We start from the raw sequence: 22,693 nt of genomic DNA, 5'->3' as shown, positions 1-22,693 counted from the left end.
GTTGGGTCACAACATGAGGAACTGTATTAAAGGATCGCGGCATTAGGAAGGTTGAGAGCCACTGGTCTAAACTATGAATGAATGTAGAATGTAAAAAATATCTTTAAATTAGTTCTCTAATGAACCTTAAGAATCAAATAAGCATTTTAGGAAAATGAAAACCCTAGAACCTTGAACTGCAGAGCCCTGGGGAGTGTTGGCTAGAACTCAGTTTCAATCCTTAGAGTCGCCTGAGTAAGTAACTCAGTCTTTTTCTCCGCTGTGACAAACACAGGAGACACTTCATGGGCATAGATAGCTTCTCACCCTTCTCCACAATCAGCTATGGCCCTGCCTCCTCTCTCCCTTAAAACAACGTATTAGAGTGCAAGTGAGAGGCTCCAAAGTTCCCTTTATTAAAAAAAAAAAAAGAAAAAAAAAACTAGAGAAAACCTTGGAAAACTTCAGCACAACTACTGTCAGTGCCCGTGCAGTGGCTAAGGTTGGGCCTTGGAATGGGCCTGCGTTTGAGAGATGACCCAACCTTTTCCTCCGGGGGCGGCCCCAGGCACCTTGCTTGGCCTCTCTGTGCCCCACTTTCTCCATTTGTGAACGGGTTTAGTACCTGTACACATGCTGTTGTGATAATAAATGAAACAGGAAGGTGGAGCCCTTAGCCCTATGCCAAAACATTGGCTGTTAACAACAACGACAACAATAATAATAAGACCTTACTGGTTACAAGCTCCGTATGGCAGGGCACTGGTGTGAAGGGGAAACCGGCATTGAAACCACTCATCTGAAGCGTCTGTCCCATCTCCTGGAGCGCATCGTGCTAAACACAGTGAGCCCGTCAAAGCCCAGCATCACACAGTCTCACTCACACGTGGACTCTAAGGGACAAAGTAGACCCAGAGACAGAGAAAATGGAACAGATGGTCGAATCTCAGAGGGAAGGCAGGGGTGGGTGAGAGGGTGGGAAGAGATCAAGCAAAGAACTTGTATGTGTATATGCATCACCCATGGACACAGACCATAGTGTGGTGCAGGCCTGGGGGTGGGGGGTGCAGGCTGGAGGGGGTCAATGGGGGAAAAGGGAGACATATGTAATACTTTCAACAGTAAAGATTTAAAAAAGAGTCTGTTTCATTCCTAATAAAACTCTTTAATTCTTTCTCTATGTTCTCATCTTTACTCATGTTAATAAATCATTTATTCATTTTTTAAAACTGTGAGTACCTACTATGTGTAAGGCACATGCATAGTTGATGGCAATTGGATAGAAAAGGTTTCGGTTTTCTCCCCTCTTACTTAGCTCTTAGGACATATTATTTCAGTTTCGGAGTACTCCCCAGTGAAGGGTCATTTCAAAACCAAAGAGGTACCCACTGGGAGGGGATCGGCACAGACAGCTCATCTTCCGCCTCTGAGCTGGCAGGCCTGGGCGGCTCTGTGGGCCTGGGCGTCTCTGTGGGCCTGGGCGGCTCTGTGGGCCTGCGCGGCCTGCAGCTGTGCAGCTGTGTCCCCCCTCCCATCCCCCCACCCCCGCAGCTCCCCACTGCAGGGTGGGAGGTGGGAGGGACCACAGATTCACCCGCTGATCGCACAAAAGCCCCAAGCTCATCTTAGCACTTGAGTTCTGAGCTGCCCGAGACCTTGGTAAACACGCCGCCCTCGATTTGAGTCCCTGGCGTGGGCAGAGCTCAGCCACAGCTGTTTCCTGCACGTGGTTGCAGCTGGCTTGGTCTGTGCCAGTCTCACTCAGGTGACTAAATACACTGATGGTTTAGTGTTCGTGTGGACAGACTTAGAACCTGCTTTGGAGGTGCGGTTTTATTTATTTATTTTTAAAATATGCTTCTTTTTATGTCAGAGAGGAAGGGAGAGAGAGAGACAGAAACATCAATGATGAGAGAGAATCATTGATCGGCTGCCTCCTGCACGCACCCCTCCCCCACTCCCCGGAGATTGAGCCCACAACCCGGGCGTGTGCCCTGACTGGGAATCGAACCGTGACCTCCTGGTTCCTAGGTCGATGCTCAACCACTGAGCCAGGTCGGCCGGGCTGGGGCAGTTTTCGCGTCTGCAGCCTCTCCAGTCATTTTGATCTACAAGCTGCTGGCCGGGAACTATGTGCGTGTTCATTACGAGGCCCAGCCCCTCCAGGAGGGAGGCAAGCGGGTATGTACTTCCCGCGGCCGCTTCTGAGCAAAGCGCTTAGCCAGGTGGCGGAGCCACTGAACCAAAATGCAGTAACTGCTGCTCACCCGCCAGCTTTGCTCCTCTTGGGCTGGGACTGTCATGGGACCAAAACTAAAATGAGCCGCTCTCTGCAGAAATCAAAACACCGCCTCCTTGCCCGCTCCCCCTCCTCGGGATGGAGCCAACTTCTAACGTCCTGTTGCATCTGTTCTGCACTCATCTGCCGAGCACCGGGAGGGAAGGGGCTTGTTCTCTGCGTGACTTTTCAGATAAGTTTGTTCCCTTGATCGTTGGCCCTTTTCCTGGTTTACAAAGCAACATTTTAAACTATTAATTAGCCTCATCTGAAACAGACAGACATTAAACAGAAAACAAACACCCTCGGTGAGGCTGGCCCGGCCCAGGGTTATGGATTAGTCATTGAGATCTATTGGGGCTACCGAGGGGGGAGGATTTGTTTGCCCCGACATTACACAACCCCACATGGCTCCATCCTGAGCTCCTGCTTCTCTCTGTCCGTCCGTCCATCCCTGACCAGCGGCCTGTCTCTCACAGCCCTTCTCCGCCCCTGCAGGCTCTTTCCACTCTTCCATGAACCGGGGAACCAGATAGGCCTGCTTCCTAGAACTAAGTGAATGAAGAGCATACACTGCAGAGCAACTGGACTATAACCTCAGAGGCCTTTGGCTCCAAACAATTGCAAATCCTGACTCATCGTGGCTCGAACAAGGAACTGTATTGTCTCACCGAACAAGGAAGCTTTAAGAGGCCAGGGTTCCGGCACAGTCCTCTGGGCCCTACTTCACTCTTGGATAAAGCTACCAGCTCTGCCTCCTCCGTGCGCGGCTGCATCCTCCAGCCGGTGGCAAAAGAGCTGCCGTGGTCCAGGCCGTGGTCCAGGCCGCGCTCCCAGCACAGCAGGGTTTCAGGCAGCAGGAAGAACACCGCTCTGTTTTGAGGGGAGTAAGAACCTGTTCCAGAGGCTCCCCAGCTGACTTCCCCACGGGGTCCTGAACTGACCGGGGGCATGGAATTCTCATGGTCGACTTAGCATCGATTCTAGACCAAATTGGCATTTTCTCAGCAAAAAGTAGACACTGGGAAGGGAACCAACAGTCTACGCAAGAAACTGAAATTTTTGGTTTGCTTATGAATTTTTTAAACAATTTTTGTAGATTTGGAACTGTGTCTATAATTAGTTCAGATTTGGAGCAAATCGCTTTTAGAAAAATGAGGTGTTGTATTAAAATCAAATCCAGTGAAAACCAGAGACATTTAGTAAGAGACTAGCTCTGGGGCTCCCTGTACCCATAAATGGAGACCACTCTCTCCTCCCCCGACTCGATGCTGCAACTGGGCGGAAAGAAAGGACGGGGCGCCTTCAGGCCCGCGTTCCCGAGCTCCAGCCTCGCTGACAGCGACAGCGGAAGGACTGGGAATGCGATCCTGCGGGATAATGAGGTCGCTGGGAAGCGGGGAGCCCAGGAGCAGAGGCAGACCCTGCAGAGGGCAGAACCCATCCAGCGGAGCTCAGGGGGCTCCCGCCAGCTCCAACTGAGAAAGAGAAAGAGATTCCACGGGCTTCCTTCTTTCCCAGGGCCTTCCCTGGAGAGCAACGTGCGGAGAGAGGAGTGACTAGTAGTCCACTTAGACTCCATTGTTCAGGCCTTCCCACCCCAGGAGATGGGCTCCATCCTGGAACTGACCTCCCCTGCAGCGGGAGGAGGCGTCCACCAGCACTGACCCTTAGGAGGCTGCGAGAAGGCCATCCTGGAGTTCATGGGGTTGGGTGGGAGCGGTATTGTTTAAGGACCCAAGGTCCTAGTGACAACGCTCGGGCTCGGAGCCCAGCCTACCCGGCCCAGATCCTCTCCCTCTGCCCAACCAGGCACGCACAGTCCATCCCTCAGGCACCTTCTCCTCCAGCCTTTGCCCTGCCCGTGTGCCCACCAGGCATGGCAGCAGAGCCTTCCTGTTCTGGGTGGGCACCATTCGGCCTCCAGACTCTGTCCTGGTTGGAATGGGAGGGGTTGGGTGCAGCTGCGTGGGGGAGGGGCGGGAGAGGAAGTGAAACAGAGCCTCGGCCGCGGGCCTGGGCAAGTGGGACAGGAAACCCGCAGCTGCGATGACAGATCATGAAGTCCGCTCCCTCCCGGCCCCGGTTCAGATGACGACGAAGTGGAAGTCCCGCTTGACTTGCTCCAGATTGCTCCTTTATTTATTGTCAGAGCCGAGACCAGAATTCGCTCGCACAGACATCAGCCGGCCCAGTGGCTGCACCCTCGTGTTGCGCACGCACAGAGGAACACCCTCACCACTGCTGATAGGAGTTTGGGGGAATATCGGGAAGGCTTTGCGCTGAAACTGTTTATAGGTGCCATGAAAAGAACAAAGGCAAGTCCAAATTAATTTTTTTAAAAAGCTTGCCTTGTCCGTATACACGGAGCAAAATACTTTTTTTTTTTAATAAAGAACTTTAGAAAATTACTTTTTTTAAAAAATATATTTTATTGATTTTTTACAGAGAAAAAGGGAGAGAGATAGAGAGTTAGAAACATCGATGAGAGAGAAACATCGATCAGCTGCCTCCTGCACATCTCCTACTGGGGATGTGCCCGCAACCCAGGCACATGCCCCTGACCGGAATCGAACGAACCTGGGACCCTGCAGTCCGCAGGCCGACGCTCTATCCACTGAGCCAAACCGGTTTCGGCTGGAGCAAAATACTTTATAAATATCATTCACTAATGTGAATATTGATTATATATTTCCACAGCAGCAATCAGACACATGGGACTTCACCACAAGTGCTGCCTTCCTTCCTGAAATTAGGCATTGTTTTGTTAAACTTGGTCAACTGAAAATATTCTCTCTGTATCTGTCAATTGGGTAAAGGATTTTTAGAAAAAGTATTGTTTTTTTTTATTTTATCTATTTTTACAATATTTTTTTTATTGATTTCAGAGAGGAAGTGAGAGGGAGAAAGAGAGAAACGTCAATGATGAGAGAGAATCATTGATCAACTGCCTTCTGTACGCCCCCTACTGGGGATCGAGCCTGCAACCCAGGCATGTGCCCTTGACCAGTGACCTCTTGGTTCATGGGTTGATGCTCAACCACTGAGCCATGCCGGCTGGGCTTGTTTTTCTATTTTAAATTGAATCATGACACCTACATATAGACAGCAGTTTCTAGAAGAGGAGTTATTTTTATATGTTTTTATTGATTTCAGATAGCGGAAAGGAGAGAGAGAGATAGAAACATCAGTGATGAGAATCATTGATCAGCTGCCTCCTGCACACCCCCTACTTGGGATCGAGGCCACTACCCAGGCATGTGCCCCAACTGGAATCAAACCATGACTTCCTGGTTCATGGGTCAACACTCAACCACTGCGCCACGTGGGCCGGGCTAGAAGAGGAGTTATTTTAAAATAGTGCACGGGGCCAATAAGCTATTTCCTCAGAGTTGTCTCCCTTGCCTCAGGAAGCAATCTGACACTAATGGAATGACTTGACTCATTAGTGCAATTAAACAAATGGTTAGTGCCTGGGTGTTCGTTTCTGTGTGGGACACAAAAATGTGCCCCGGTCAGGGCGTCGGCCATGGAGAGGGGAGCGCAGGCAAGTGCAGGGAGCTCACGGGAGGCGAGTGGAGTGGGCGAGAAGCGTGCAGAGAGCTATGGGGCTCACAGGAAGAGGGAACACAAATATTTGTTGGGGAAAATCGTGCTAGAATACATGCGAGATTTAGGAAAAGCCGCTGTGGAGGTAGATGCTCGCGGCGAGCCCTGAAAGAAGAGAGAGACTGAAGACACATTCCTGGGCTGGGCTCCGGAGCACAAACATCCAGGACATGCAAAGAGTTAAGATGGGATTTTTTTTTTAATTGTGTAAAATATTTTAATTCACTCCTAAACACACATCGCTTTCCACGGTGGTGACCCCGGGTCCCGGCCGCTCCGGGCAGCCTTCCATTGCGAGCCCAGAAGGCCTTCCACCAGCCGGGGGGACCCTTTCCTCCTGCGGCCCCGACCCGCCTGCCCCTCCTCCCGCCCCATCGCTCACAGTCAGCTTTCACTCGTGCTTTACGGAAAACGGCCGTCCTTCCAACTTCATCCACGCACTCAACAAATATTTATGGAACAACATCTGCTCTCTCAGGCATTGCCAGGCACTCGTCAGAGCAGGGTAAACACACATCATCTGGGAAATGCAAATCCAAACCACAGCGAGGCCACCTCACACCTGTCAGGATGGCGCCACCGAAAAAGCAGAAGGTAACAACTGTCGCTGCGTGTAGAGAAAAGGGTGCCTTCGTCAGTGTCGGCAGGAATGTTCAAACGATGCAGTGGCTACAGAAAACAGGACGGGGTCTCCGGGGAGCCAGCAATCCCACATCTGGGTATTTGTCCCAGATAATTGAAGGCAGAGTCGCTAAGAGAAGTCTGCCCTCCCGTCCACTGCAGCACTAGGCACAATAGCCAAGACACGGAACCAACCTCAAGGCCCACACGGAGGAATGGGTAGAGGAGTCGTGGCATATGCACACCACGGAATGTTACTCAGCCTGGAAAACGGAAGGAAGCCCTGCGATGCGCGACAACATGGGGGAACTTGGAGGAGGTGACGCTCCGTGAAATAGACACAGATGGACAAACACTGCATGACTCCACTTATGCGAGGCATCCAACATAGTCAGACTCTCAGAAACAAAGGAGAGAGTGGCGGTGGCCAGAGTGTCGGGGGAGGGGAAATGGGGCGTTGCTTTTCAATGGGTATAGAGTCTCAGTCATGCAAGGTGAGAAAGTTCTAGAGATTTTACAGACAACCTTGTCCCGCTAGTCAACAGTACCATATTGTGCACTGAAAACCTTGTCAGGAGGGTAGATCTTATGTTAAGGGTTCTTAGCATAATAAAAAAATAATAATGTTTAAAAAAATTGTGGGTAAATACACCTTTAAAAAATTAGGTACACACCACAGACTCAAAGAACACAAAACCACAAAGGTACCTGGGGTTGTGGGGCAGAGGAACCAGACCAGGAGGCTGACACGTTCCCTGGGGGATTGATGGAAGCAAATTAAGCCGCCAGACTAGACTCTCAGGCCCATTGTTTTCTTCTTTTTTAAGTAAAAAAAAATTTTTTTAAATTTCAGACAGAGGAAGGGAGAGAGAAAAATAGAAACATCCATGATGAGAGAGAACCATTGATCAGCTGCCTCCTTGCACGCCCCCTACTGGGGATCGAGCCTACAACCTGGGCATGTGCCCTGACCTGGAATCGAACCAATGACCTCCTGGTTCATGGGTTGATGCTCAACCACTGAGCCACACCAGCCGGGCCCATTATTTTCCAAGTACTCTATATTAGCACAGCGTGCACTTTCTCATTTGCCAGTTTGATTCGCCCAATAAACAAATAAATAAATCGAGTATTGGCTTTCTCCTGGGGCTGGACAATAAATACCACAGACTCTTTGCCAAGGCCCCTGCTCTCCACTCCTGGCTGGTCCCTTTTGGGGACCTGCTGTCTGACATTTGGCTGTTGAAAGCCAAGCTCCCGGATATTCTGCAAAGGCAGCAGTAAAAGCCCAGGTAAATCCAGGAGGCCCCCATGGGCTTCCTCTTCCCCGTTGTGGCCCAAAGACGGCATCTGGTAAGAAAGAGATCCGTGGTTAGAGAAATGACCTCACCCATGAAGGTCGGACTCGCTCCCTCTTACACATAGGAGTGTCTTTGTCTCCTGGGATCCAAGGGCGCAGTCCCCTCCATCCAGCCCAGGGCCCGGATGCAGGCGGCACAGGTACTGGCTGCTGCAGGGGCATCGCTCCTCCAGGGATGGCCGCGCTGGAAAGGGACTGCTGCTCCCGCTGCTGCTGAAGGAGAGTCTGTCCATGCAGCTTCCGGGGCCCCTGCCTCCTCCACCAGCACAGACAGCCTGTCCCCTCACCCACCAATAAAAACACAAGATGTGGCCTGACCGGTTTGGCTCAGCAGATAGAGCGTCGGCCTGCGGACTGGAGGGTCCCGGGTTCTATTCCGGTCAAGGGCATGTACCTTGGTTGCGGGCACATCCCCAGTAGGGGGTGTGCAGGAGGCAGCTGATCGATGTTTCTCTCTCATCGATGTTTCTAACTCTCTATCCCTCTCCCTTCCTCTCTGTAAAAAATCAATAAAATATATTTTTTTAAAAAGACAAGATGCAGCGGTGACTCAGAGCCACACTGGGATTCGGTAACCAGACAAGGACACCAACAGCAAGAGAGAATTGCCAAAGTCCTTTAGATGTTGTGTTGTTTTTCAAAAGCTCTACTTTTGAAGAAAGGGCACCATTCCATGCCATAACACTCGCCCATTTTAGGACAGTGAAGTTCGCATAGGCAAATTATTAGTAACTAATGTTGCTCTCCTTCAAGCGCCGTTTTTCTCTCCAGTGAGGGCACATTTCCCACTGCTTCCCACCCTGGGATCTGAAAGGAGCAGCACCTCCTCTTGACAACTCTGGGAGGAGCGCTGCCAGCGCAGTTCTGTCCTTCGGGCTCGCTGCTGCCTCTGCTGGAGGCCATCAGCTGAGCCCCTGGCAGGGCGGCTCCTTCCTGATGGGCGGTGACTGCACCCCAGTTCCCCCGCAGGTTGGGGAGTCAGATCAGGGGCTTGTTTCCATTTGTTATGAAGAGTCTGTGAGTGAGAGAGAGGCCGCACCATCCAACCCGAGGGCTCCATATCCGACTTCTGCACTGACTCGGAGGGTCTTGGCTGTGTTTGAGAGCTAATTGTTTGCTGTTTTTTGTGGGGTTTTAAAAATATATTTTTATTGATTCCAGAGAGGAAGGGAGAGGGAGATAGAAACATCAATGATGAGAGAGAGTCACTGATCGGCTGCCTCCTGCACGCCCCACACTGGGGGGTTGAGCCCGCAACCTGGGCACGTGCCTTGACCGAAAATTGAACCCTGACCTCCTGGTTCATAGGTCAACACTCAACCCCGGAGCCATGCTGGCCGGGCTGCAGCCAGTTGTTGCTGGATTGCGGCTAGACTGAGATTTCCCAGGTGGAATGGCGCCAAGTCAGGTAGGAGAAAGACAGAGATGGCTGGACACTGCGAGCAGAAACCGAAATGGACTTCCAGGTCTGCAAGACCAGTACGCAATGGAGGGGCATGTCTCGCCGACGGCAAGGTAGGCTCCAAGCTGTCAACCACGAGGTAAGAGGAAAGCGCCAGGAGCCCTTGTCGACTCTCTCCTGACTAAATACACCAGCCCAAGGAGCTGCTGAGACCAAACAAGTTATAAGGCGGGAACTTCTAAACACAAGATATTTTCAAAGCATAAAAGTAAATCACTAGGAGATCCTCAGACCAAAAACACAGTGAAAGATGGGTGTGTGTGTGTGTGAAATTCAAATTCCAATAATTAAGAAAGACATCAAAGAAAAAGGAAAGGCCTGGGAAAAGGTAACAAAAACTCAAAGAGAAAGAAGGGACTTAAAATGTGGACAGACAGAACCAGGAAAAGGGGAGCGAGGACTAGAGTCACAGATTCGGAAATGATGAGCATGACGTGTGGGTGGACAGCGGCTGGTCCTCCAGAACCCCGGGGTCAGGCCTGCTGAGAGCCGTCAAGTCGGAGAAGTGTTGGTTTGGGATAAATCAGAGGCGATCATTCTTTGCCCAAGAAGTAAAAGACAATATTCTCACTTCTCCCAATTGCTGGTGCAAAAAAAGTACATAGATTTGAAGCAGGTTTGTATCAACAGATGGGCGGCTGGATAACATTAATGGACACGGTGAATATTTGGGAAATTCCTAATCAGCCCAGACTGAGTCCTGGGTGAGCAACCCGCTCGCCCACCCCTGGAAAGAGCCGCGTCTGAGGCTGAACGTCCTGGCCTCACAGGGCACCCCAGAGGTCCTAGCAAGGAGAGGGCAGTGAGTGAGGTGCCAAGTCCTCCCCGTATCAGGGGACTTTGTCTTTCATTGCCTTAATCTCGCAAACACTTTCATATCTTCCCAGAAGTGGTGGCAGTCTCTAAGACTAAATAAATAGCAACAATGTGTTTTTAAAAATATGCTTCCAGATATTAAAGTAGAAACATCTTTTTTTTAAAAGGGAGAGAGAGAGAGAGAGAGAGAGAGAGAGAGAGAGAGAGAGAGAAACATCAATGATGAGAGAGAATCACTGATGGGCTGCCTCCTGCACGCCCCACACTGGGGATGGAGCCTGTAACTCAGGCATGTGCCCTGACCGGAATCCAAACATGACCTCCTGGTTCATAGGTTGATGCTCCACCACTGAGCCACACCGGCTGAGCTAAAGTAGAAACATCTTAAACCAACCATATGCAGTCAACTGTCTCATTGAAAAGCATCGTTCATGTTTTTTAAAAATATATTTTATTGATTTTTACAGAGAGGAAGGGAGAGGGATAGAGAGTTAGAAACATCGATGAGAGAGAAACATCGATTAGCTGCCTCCTGCACACTCCCCACCGGGGATGTGCCTGCCACCAAGGTACATGCCCTTGGCCGGAATCGAACCTGGGACCCTTGAGTCCTCAGGCCGACGCTCTATCCGCTGAGCCAAACCGGTCAGGGTGCACCGTTCATGTTTGCACGTCAGGCCTGGCAGGTGCTCAGATAGAAACTCTTCAGTTCAGGACAGTTATCCCTGGGCTCAGAGATGCCCCTGTAGACTTACTCAAAAGGGAGGGAGAGAGAGAGAGAGAGAGAGAGAGAAAGAGAGAGAGAGAGAGAGAGAGAGAGAGAGAGAGAGAGAAACCAGTTGTTGCCAGGTCCGGACCGGGCGTGGCTGAGCCCCGGGCAGGGAGCTGACATTTACCACCCGAGCTCAGCACCTGCAAGCAGCGGAAGCCGGGCCAGGCAGGGCAGCCAAAAGGTCAAATTCCAAGAAACCTGACAGACTGGAAAAGCCATCGCTGGTGAACACGGCCAGGTGTCCATGAATTGCCCACTTAACCTCACCCGATTCTGCACTCCGCTGGCCGGATCGGCAGGCAACTCCGCCACGTACCTCCCTCCCTCTGAGCTCTAATTAAAGTTTGCTGAGGGCCTGTGATCCGCCCAGAACACGACTCCGCATGCAGAGCACTGGGCCACCACGCGCTGGGGTTCTGTTGTCGTTAGTACTAGTCCTGCTTTATAGCGATGATTCAGAGCATCACCGAGTCTGAGGGCTCTGTCTTGTTCATTCAAGAGGGTGGCAATTACTGCAATGTGCCTTCTGATGGGGTGCAGCGGGTGGGGGACACACATGAGGCCTCCAGCTCCTCTCCTCCAGCCCCTGACCAGTGGAAGCGGGTGAGGGGCAGGGTGGGGTGCAGGCTGGGGGGCTGTCCCTGGGCCATCCCTGATGGGTCTCTGGGTACATGCATTCATTTGCATGGGAATCAAACCCAGGTTTTGACTTCAGAAAACGTTTTCGCTCAGATGCTACGGCTTGAGATTTGAGTGTGAGCACAAAACAATCAGCTAGCTGTGGTCGGCAAACTCATTAGTCAACAGAGCCAAATATCAACCGTACAACGATTGAAATTTCTTTTGAGAGCCAAATTTTTAAACTTAAACTATATAGGTAGGTACATTGTTATTAACTTAATTAGGGTACTCCTAAGGCTGAGGAAGAGCCACACTCAAGGGGCCAAAGAGCCGCATGTGGCTCGCGAGCCGCAGTTTGCTGACCACTGAGCTAGGGAATGAGGCTAGGCCTTCGGCTTTCGGATTCATTTCATTAAGAACCTGGAAGTCACACGCCCAGATCACGTCCAACCTTCAGTCCCCAGCACCACACCCATGTTTGGCTGTCAGACAGCTCCAACCAGCTTGGCTTCTACTTCCTTTTCTAGACGTTTCTATCAGTTCTATCTTCTGGAAACCTGCCATTCCAGTCAAATTGAGCCACTACTTTATTTTATTGATTTCATTGGTACATTTCTCCCACTTTTTAATATCTGAAATCAAGAAGGGTTTGGCAATCAATGCATTTGGATTCCGGCCCTCCTTTAAAACATTCCCTACATTTTCTTCTGTTAGAGATTTGGCTAAAAGTATTTTTTCCTCCTTTTTTACCTCAGTGGAAAGCCAACCCATCTTTTCCAGACCCAATTTAAACCTAAAATCTCCTTTAAAAAAAAACCTTTCTCATCAGCCCTTCTAAAAGCCAATTTACTTCCTTCTGACCCACAGCGGCACTAACATCTAAGTTCATATATTCTATAAATAACTACTGGATGTTGGAGCGATGTGCGTCCCTGTCTTGTTTCTCTTTCCAGATTGTGAGAATCTAGAGGGGGAACGATGCCTCTTACTACCTTGCCTTTTCCATAGCAACTAGTTCATATGTTTCTCCATTTGATGATCCATAAATATTACTTCAGGGAATGAAGAAATAAGTCAACAATTGTACACAATTATGCCTAAAGAATATAACTGAATACAAGAGGGCAGGAACAATAACTACACAAGATGCCCACGGTGCCCGGTTAAACCGGGGAAAAGCCAGCTGCAGAGCACTGTGTACGGAGTGGGTGTACTTCTGCTAAATCAACAACAACAAATTCCTCCCGACCTTAGGGGACATGAACGCTGTTAGGAGGACACAGGCCTAAGGGTGAATATCAGGCACCTCTGGAGAGTGGGATTGAGGGGATGAAATTATGGAAGTTCACAATAGATGGTTCCCCTTTTAATGTTTCACACACACACACACACACACACACACACACACACAAACCATTGTTATTGGCTTTGGGCTTACAGATATCAACAAAGTATGTGAATTCGTTTTGCCATAAAAATTAAGGGGAGGGGAGGAGAGGGCTGGCTGGGTGTTGCTTTATGATGAAGAGAAAGCCCGAAAGTCAATACAGAGAAGGTTGTGAGTTATGAGCTATGACAACCAAGAGGTAAGATTAATTCAGAAAACAATAGAAGAACATAAATAGTTTCCTGAACCCAGAGGTAACAGAATCCCGGGACCTTGTAAACTGGCTGATTTACAAGCCACTCACACACAAAACAAAGTGGAAAGTCCGAGGCAGTTGGCCAGAGAAGCCAAGTAAGCTATTGTAACAACAACAACAAAAAGAACGCCTCTTGCGGGTATGAAGGTGTAACTGAAGCGAATTCCTGCTCAAGAGACATCCCTCCAATGTGTTGACCTGGGAAGAGCGGCCCACCCGAGGCTCTGCAGGGAGAGAAGGCGGTCCGTGTCTGTGCAGCCCGGGGCACCACGACGCTAGGAAGCACGCTGGACAAGTGGGCTATTTGTATCTGTACCATGCGTAGCAACTGTTAACTGTCTTATTTTATGTTTAAAAGCTAACCATACACCAGGCATTATGCCAAATGCCTTATGTTTTATTTTATTGGTGCCTCCTAACAACCTGTGACATTACTCTCCCCATTTCGCAGATGGGGAAACAGACGCTTAGATGAATTAAGCAAGGAATGGAGTCAGGATTTGAACTCAGGAACTTGGTTTGTTGATGCCAAATCCTTTACTTCTTGCCTCTGCACAAAAGCGTCTGTCAGAACCATACCTATGATCGCTAGACATCCCGTTGTTCCTACTTCACTCTGGTGTGAAGGTAGACCCCACCTGCCGTATCTGGGCTGGCGTCACCAAGGTCAGCTCCTCCATCCGCTCAGCTTCCCGCGCTCATTAGAAACGTAAGGAATATTCTGCTGGCAGGCGGATGGTCCCAGCTCTCACTCTTGTCCTTTGCTAGCTTGTGGCCTCACAACGCCTTCATCCACCTCTTTTCTTTTCTTTTCAAATTATAAGAGGAAGTTTATTCAGAAAGTTGCAGAGGTCGTAGAAGGGCCCTTGGACCTTAGGAGGAGAAAGGCAGAGAGACCGTGCCTGGGGAAGGAGGGGGAGGGAAAGGCCCGGAGGGCTCCCAGGAAGAGGTGCCCTGTCCTTGCTCGGTGCCTACCTGCAGCCTGACTCAGCGGGGAGAGACAGAGAGGCGTGTGAGTCGCTGCATGAAGCAGTACAGGTTCACAATCCCTTATCCACCCATTTTGAAGTGCAAAGAGGTTTAATAAATGAAAGACTTTTCATAACTCATTTGGCATCAAAGCCTGACCAGACCTGAACTCATCGGGCGACAAGGCGTGCCCGGGGCTGACTGGAGGCTGTTAATCGCCATGGATCCCACCAGTGGCTGGTCACGCATCTCACTGCTGAAATGTCCGTTTGCTTTATCACAGGCCGGTGCCCCGCCCTAGCCCAGAGGTGCATGTAGAGATGGTATATTTCCCTTATTATCTATCCAAGATCCAAAGAGCCCTAAATCACAACGCACCTCTGGACCCCAAGGGTTTCAGAGAAGTGATTTCAACGCAGAAGTTCCTTCTTGTATCACCCCCACCTTTCTTTAAAGAGTTAGACTGTTTAGTGCTTTCCTGAAACTAAAGCTTTGATTATGCAAACACTTTTTTACTTTAGAAAATTCAGGTGTGAGAGTGCAGCCCTTTTTAAAACGTTATTCTTGTACAGGAGTCATTACACACTGCCGCCCTCCCCCCTAACACACACACACACACACGTGTCCATTGCTTCACTGTTCATTGATTGTGAGTCACTAAAGCAGTGGTTCTCAACCTTCCTAATCGACCCTTTAATACAGTTCCTCGTGTTGTGGTGACCCCCAACCATAAAATTATTTTCTTTTTTTAAAAATATATTTTATTGATTTTTTACAGAGAGGAAGGGAGAGGGATAGAGAGTTAGAAACATCGATGAGAGAGAAGCATCGATCAGCTGCCTCCTGCACACCCCCTACTGGGGATGTGCCTGCAACCAAGGTACATGCCCTTGACCAGAATCGAACCTGGGACCCTTTAGTCCCCAGGCCGACGCTCTATCCAGTGAGCCAAACTGGCCAGGGCTAAAATTATTTTCATTGCTACTTCATAACTGTAATTTTGCTACTGTTATGAATCATAATGTAAATATCTGATATGCAGGATGTATTTTCATTGTTACAAATTGAACATAATGAAAGCATAGTGATTAATCACAAAAACAATATGAAATTATATATGTGTTTTCCAATGGTCTTAGGTGACCCCTGTGAAAGGGTCGTTCGACCCCCAAAGGGGTCGAGACCCACAAATTGGCGACCCACAGGTTGAGAACCGCCACACTAAAGTGTTTTCCGGAAGGAGTAACTTCCCACCCCCACTGTCCCTAGCCGGTGTCTAAATGTGTGAGATGCTTTATGAGGCCATTGGTTGGTTGTTTGGTTGGTTGGTTAACTTTTTGGATTATGGAAAGCAGTTATACTCCCATCAGATGATTACCCATCATGTGATTAAAATTAAGGAAATCCAGACTGATGAATCTGAGGGAAAGGGGGAGGGGGCCGGGAGAGATTAACCAAAGAATTTCTATGTGTATGTGTATTACCTATTACCTATAGACGCAGACAATAGGGTGGTGAAGGCCTGGGGTGGGGTGGGAAAGGGGGGGGAGTAGGGGGGGAGGGGGCCATGGGGGGGAGGGGGGACATCTGTAATACTCTCAACAATAAAAGTTTTTTTAAAAAAATGAAGAATTAAAATAAATTACGGAGATCCAGATGAGCCTTCCATTTCGGACTGATCCGGGACTCTTCTATCTGCGTTTTCCCGGGAACACACACCAACTCCCAGGGCTCGTTTCCCGTTCGTCCGCCACCTGCTTTTCTGGTATTTTGACAAGCCCTCCCGACCTGAGGTGTGAACCATCATATTTGAAAAGCCATTAAACCTGGCATGTCAGAAATTTAGATATTGCCACAGACTTACATTCATTAAGTGGACATTTCCAGGACGAATGTCTGAGTCATGAGACCTAATTCTAAGAGCCAAGGAAAGACTTGCAAATGCAAGGTGAGGAGAAGCGCTGGCACCGGGCCTCCCCTGCTTTTCTGTGGGAAACCCGTGGCCAGGACAGCAGACTCAGCCCGCAGCACCTGGGCGCCTCAGATAGCCCCCGAGCGCCCTCCCCATGGCTCAGGCTCTGCCAGGAGCCACCAGGTCTCACCGCACGTGTGTGAGCATCGTGTCAGCGATCAGTAACTAGAGCTACCGAGCAGGGCAGAAATATCCTAGGGCTTATGTTTTTTGAATTTTAGTAGGAAAAAGTGGACATTTCTTAGTGTTTAACAGATACAGGTATAAGTGTCTGTTACTTTACAAGCCTTTCATAAGGTTCAAGTTGAAATCATGTAGATTTTAAGTCCACACTTTAAAAGCATTCATGAATTTTATATATGTATATATATATATATATATATTTGTCAGGTGCCACAAAGATGGCACTAAGTTTCTTTTTAAAAATATATATTTTATTGATTTTTTACAGAGAGGAAGGGAGAAGGATAGAGAGTTAGAAACATCGTTGAGCAAGAAACATCCATCGGCTGCCTCCTGCACACCCCCTACTGGGGATGTGCCTGCAGCCAAGGTACATGCCCTTGACCGGAATCGAACCTGGGACCCTTCAGTCCACAGGCCGATGCTCTATCCACTGAGCCAAACTGGTTAGGGCCATATATATATATATTTTTAATTGATTTTTAGAGAGGGAGAGAGAGATAGAGATAGAGATATCAATGATGAGAGAGAATCATTGATTGGCTGACTCCTGCACACCCCCTACTGGGGATCGAGCCTGAAACTATGACCACTGAGCCACACAGGCCGGTCTGGGAATTCTTATAACACCTGTGTGGCATAAATGAATGCAAGTATGCCCATGTACCAGGGACTGATCAAAGTAAAGATGCCAAGTATATTTCTACCCTAAAGTAAATTCCATTCAGAAACAAGATTGAAGACCTCAGACTCTGCTGAGTAATTGCTAAGGAATGTGAGTGCTTTTCTCCATGTACCAGCTTATTCTTGATGACTCTCAAGGTCTGCCCTTGTCTCTCAGAATACTGTTGGACAAGCACTGGGCTTGAGGACCTAAAGACTGCATGAGGGGGCAATGGCTCCCTCAGAAAGGGGGGCAGCCCGGCGGGCGTGGCTCAGTGGTGGAGCGTCGACCTATGAACCAGGAGGTCTCAGTTCGATTCCCGGTCAGGGCGTACCTGGGCTCGATCCCCAGTGTGAGGTGTGCAGGAGGCAGCTGATCCATGATTCTCTCTCATCATTGATGTTTCCTTCTCTTCCTCTCCCTACCTCTCTGAAATCAATAAAAGTCTATTTTAAAAAATAAAATATACATGATGCTTATAGTAATAAAATAAAATAAAAAAGGAAGCGGGGTGGGCGTGGCCGGGCAGCGGGCTCCTGCGGGCTAGCAGGAGCTTCTGAGTCACCATCCTCATCAGCAAGCCTCGGGCACCAGCCCTTAGCTGCCCTGTGCCCCGCAGTCCCGGCTGCCCCCTGAAGCCTGCGTTTCCCCCTCAGCCGCCCTGTGCCCGGCCCTGCTCTGCTGCCAGGCGCAATGCGCGGCCTGCTGGGCCTGATGCCCACGGGCTGTTACCAACCGGGAACGGAAGCCAGAGGGCTCCTCTCCGCAAGGCGCCGGCTGTTTCAGAGAGCAGAGCCAGAGGCACCTTCCGCAGCCGTCCTCGGGGTGCCTGAGCGTGCAGGGGGAAACCCGAAGGAGAGATGAGCAGCCCGGCTGGCGGCTGGCGTGGCCAGTGCTGAGCCTCCACCTAGGAACCAGGAGGGCACAGTTCAATTCCTGGTCAGGGCACCTGCCCGGGTTGTGGGCTCGATCCCCAGTAGGGGGCATGCAGGAGGCAGCTGATCCATGATTCTCTCTCATCATTGATGTTTCCCTCTCTCCCTCTCCCTTTCTCTCTGAAATCAATAAAAACCATATTAGAAAAGAAAAGCTAAAACAATACACCATAGTTGGGGAATTCCGAACAGAAACGGGCTACAGACTTTTCTATTTCTCTTTCTAAACACCCTCCACTCTGTTGAAGTACTAAGCACATGTGTTACTGAGCGGGACTTCAAATGCTCTCACCCCACAACATGGATTTATTACTCTACCTCCACCTAAGCTCCCTTCGCTCTCCTTTTTCAGTAAACCCAGCTGAGGGCACAGTTAGCCATGGAGCCAGCATGGTGTCCGCTAAGGGTGAGTAACAGTGAGCACGACAGGCCGGCCGCCCTCAGGGGTTACATCCGGGGTGAGGACCCCTGAGGGCCAAGGCCTTTCCAAGCAAGTCACTGGTGTGGGGCTGCTCTGAGGGGCTGGCGTTGTTCGGAGAGGAAAGGGATTTGCTGGTCTCCGGGAGATATTCAGGATCAAGGGTCAAAATGAAATCCTGTGATAGGCGTTGGCCTGCCCCCAAATTTGAATGCTGGGCCCTGGCTGGTTTGGCTCAGTGGACAGAGTGTCGGCCTGCAGACTGAAGGGTCCTGGGTTTGATTCCGATCAAGGGCACATGCCCAGGTTGCAGGTTCAATTCCCAGTGGAGGGCGTGCAGGAGTCAGCAGATCAATGATTCTCTCTCATCATTGATGTTTCTCTCCCTCTCTCTCTTCCTTCTTCTCTGAAATCAATATATTTTTAAAAAATTAGAATGCCGGGGATCAATGTTCCTGGCGTCATACTGCAGTTTTTTGGAAGAAAATCTCTATGAAAGAAAACTCTAGGGCGTTGTCTAAAACCAAAGCCGCTGGTGGGAAAATTAAAACATTCTAACAGTCGTAATGAAAATGTTCCTTTTCTGTCTTCGAGTGGAGTTGGGCCAGAGATGGATGTGAAGCCATGCGTCATCCCAGGCTTGGCCCTGGCTCACTCCTGCGGGGATTAGGGAAGAGTTGGCAGCCGGGACTGAGTTTTGTCTGACCGTCGTCCAGGGCCTTTTTTTTAATTGAGAGAGAGGAAGGGAGAGGGAGAGAGAGACAAACATCGGTGAGAGAGGAATGTCATAGATCGGCTGCCTCCTGAACGCCCCCTAACGGAGATCAAGCCCGCAACCTGGGCATGTGCCCTGACCAGGAATCGAACCGGTGACCTCTTGGTTCCTGGGTGGACGCCCAACCGCTGAGCCACACTGGCTGGGCCAGGGCCCAATTTCTATGGGTAATTCTCTTGCTTTCCCCCACTTGCTGGGAGCTAGAGGTGCACTCGCTTCTAGGTTAACCTACACTCACATGGCCTCTCCCTGCAGCCTCTGCTTGGCCAACCTCACTATCAGGAGGTGCTTCTTTGAAAAGTGTTTGAAGATCCGGGTGCATTTTTTGTTCTCTGCTCAGAAGTCACTAATAGTCGCCGTCATGGCTCCACCATAATAACATCACCTGGTCCTAAGCCAGCCACACTCTGCGGAAGAAGGACTCCCTCCGTGAGGAGATCCGATCCACTAAGCAGCCTGGCCTGCTGCCAGTGCTCCCACTGGCACAGGCGAGTGCTCTCACTAACATGGTTGTCAAGAGACCGTGTCTGAGACCTGGGCTGAGCCACGGGTGCAAGCTCTGTAGGCCCATCCGCCACAGGGGGAGCGCCACTCAGCCAGAAGCTGGGCTCCCGGCTGGCGAGTGCAGTGGCGGTGGAGGGAGCCTCTCCTGCCTCCACGGCAGCGCTAAGGATGTCCGACTGACAGCTTAGGCCCGCTCCCCCTGAGGAGTGGGCCTAAGACGTCAGTCGGACATCCCCCCAGATAACAACACCTCCCCCTGTTGTTATCTGGGGGGATGTTCCCTGTCACCCCGGGTTTAAGAATGAAGAGCCAGGCCAGCATGGTTCAGTGATTGAGCATCAACCTATGAACCAAGAGATCACAGTTGGATTCCTGGTCAGGGCGCATGCCTGGGTTGTGGGCTCGATCCCCAGTAGGGGGTGTGCAGGAGGCAGCCGATCAACGATTCTCTTCATCATTGATGTTTCTATCTCTCTCCCTCTCCCTTCCTCTCTGAAACCAATAAATATATATGTATTTTTAAAATAAAGAGAAACTAAGTAGACCACAGCCAGCCCCCGGGGCAGGGTGGCATGAGTCACCCCTTTGCAGTTATAAGCTGCTGAGACCTGGGGGATGTTTGTTACTGAACGTAAGCTAGCGATCTTGCCTGGGCTTGAGTCCCATCTCCTGGCCCTGTGACCTTGGACAAGTTACTTCACTTTTCTGAACTGAGTTCATGTGTGAAACAGGGATGATGTGTGAAATTACTGGTGCATACTTACAAACACTAGTTGTCATAACTATGAACTATTATTGTTAATAATAAGAATTGTACTTCTTACTGCCATGGGGAATTTTCTTCTAATTTATTTTAGTGATTTTCGGGGGTGGGGGAACTGTTGTTATCTGAAAGAGAAGGTACATGATACTCCTTTTTAGTAACGCATAGTCACAGACCCCGAGTTCCAGCACATATACTGCTGGTCATCTGTAGCTAGAACAAGAAACTCCTCCTCAGTGTGATGTAGCTGTTCAACAGCACAGGTGGCTTCCCTGAAGTCATTTTGTGTGTTTTTTCCAGGTTCTCTGTTATTGAAGCTAGCCCGGCAGGGGGCAGGCCCCTCTGAGACTGCCGACCAACCTCTCACACGTTTACATCTTTCTCTGAAGAGAACCCTGAATATTCATGGGATCCTCAAAGGAACCGGTGAACCCTCTCCCCCAGAACACTAGCAACGATCATCAATCTCGATAGGTTAAGAATGTTTCGTCTCTGCTACTAACTTGGAACTGTTCAGCATCTGGCCATGATTCACTAAGAAACTCATCCAATTAAAAGACTTCAGAAGAAGCCAATAATTCTTACAGTGAACGTGTACGTTAAACGAAGCTGGATAGATACACACACACACTCACATACACACACACTCACATACATGTATATAAATGTGTTCTGAATTTTAAACAGAGGGGCCTGGTTAAATGGAGTGTCTATTTCGGGACTATCCCAGTAGAGCTACCTATATTTGATAGAGAGAGCGCTAATCGACTATGAATATTCATAGCTCGGGGATCTGCCTGTCAGGACCCCACAGCGCAGTCCTGTACAGCGCAGCGCGCTCTCCATCACCGAGCAGGGGTTAGATCACTTTCACCTCAGCATATGGAACTAGAAGTGTTACCAGTGGTCATGAAATGATCGCTTTTTATTGCAGCATCTGACTCTGAAGCCTCACCCCACAACCCCCGGGTCCAGGACTGCCTCCGAGAAGCTACCTTTGCACTAAGAACGATTTCTGTCTGTTTATGTCCCTCTGCTCGCTCTTCATTTCGTAAACGTGTCCCTCTGGGCTTGGACGAAGGTGGGAAGGGAGGGCCGAGCATTGGGCAAGGGGTGCCGGCATCACCAGGCCAGCCGCCTTCTCAGGAAGTTAGCAGAAGCTCTGTGTCAGCCAACCAGACCCAGTCCTTTGCTATAAACGCACACACACATCCGGGATCTAGAGGTGGCCGCCAGGGAGACCTTGGTGCCGCTGATGTCGAGGTTGATGCCTCTCTTAGGTCTCTCGCTGCCTGGCATGGTCGCCTCCGCCACCCCTCATTTCTCGGCACTGGACACAAGATTAAAATTTCCCAACCCTATGAAAACATGTAGTAACCCTCCATCCCATCAATCCAGCCCTGCAGCCTTTCCATGGGAGAACAAGAAATAAACCCAATCCCTGCGATGACTTTACCACCAGAAACTGTTACTACACGGAAATGTGAAGACAAAGGGCTGTCTGCAAGGCTGGTCCACCTGCCGGGCGTGTTTTATGAGGAACGCGCACTGCTATGGCTCTGTCTGAATAAGGAAAGCGATCCCTAAATCCTCAAAAGAATTCCTTAGGTTGAAAAAGTACATATAAGGGCTATTAATTCCCTATGTACGACCTCCAGCTAAATAAATATGGGGGTAGGGGAGTCAACTATTCTTCCAAAGAAATAAAATTTCCTGAAAATATGTACTGGATAATCCCTATTTTTGTCATGAAAAGTGTAGCATTGCCGTGCCTCAGGCGAATGGGACAAGTCACGCAGTAGCATCGCCTTTCTTCATTGTGCTATTTCCGTGGGTGGCCGGCCTCATGTGTGCGTGCGACTGTCTTCTTCTACATCCTCACCCACTTTGAGGACTATGACCCAAAATAAATCAACCAACAAGCACATATGCAAATCAAACGAAAGCTTCGGGTTAAACGGTAATGTACCGTTAGATTGGGTATCCACAGTGCGAAAGATACAAGTTCAAAAGCATTCTTTATCAACACACTCCCCGGATATTTTCAATTGTTTTGTCTAGAGAATTCACACACAGAGAAGAAATAAACAATGAAACATTACGGGATGTCTATTACTGGAGAAATATGATTTCCTTTTTCAATTTCTGAAGCTTAAACTTTTTTTAAATTATTTTTTTAACTAAATTTTTATTGATTTCAGAGAGAGGAAGGGAGAGGGAGAGAGAGAGAGACATCAATGATGAGAGAGAATCATGGATCGGCTGCCTCCTGCACGCCCTCTACTGGGGATCGAGCTCGCACCCCAGGCATGTGCCCCAACCAGGAATCGAACCGTGACCTCCTGGCTC

The sequence above is a fragment of the Myotis lucifugus genome, unplaced genomic scaffold, assembly GCF_000147115.1.
Source record: "Myotis lucifugus unplaced genomic scaffold, Myoluc2.0 scaffold_3, whole genome shotgun sequence".
NCBI classification, from domain to species: domain Eukaryota; kingdom Metazoa; phylum Chordata; class Mammalia; order Chiroptera; family Vespertilionidae; genus Myotis; species Myotis lucifugus.
This window is presented reverse-complemented; position numbering follows the sequence as displayed.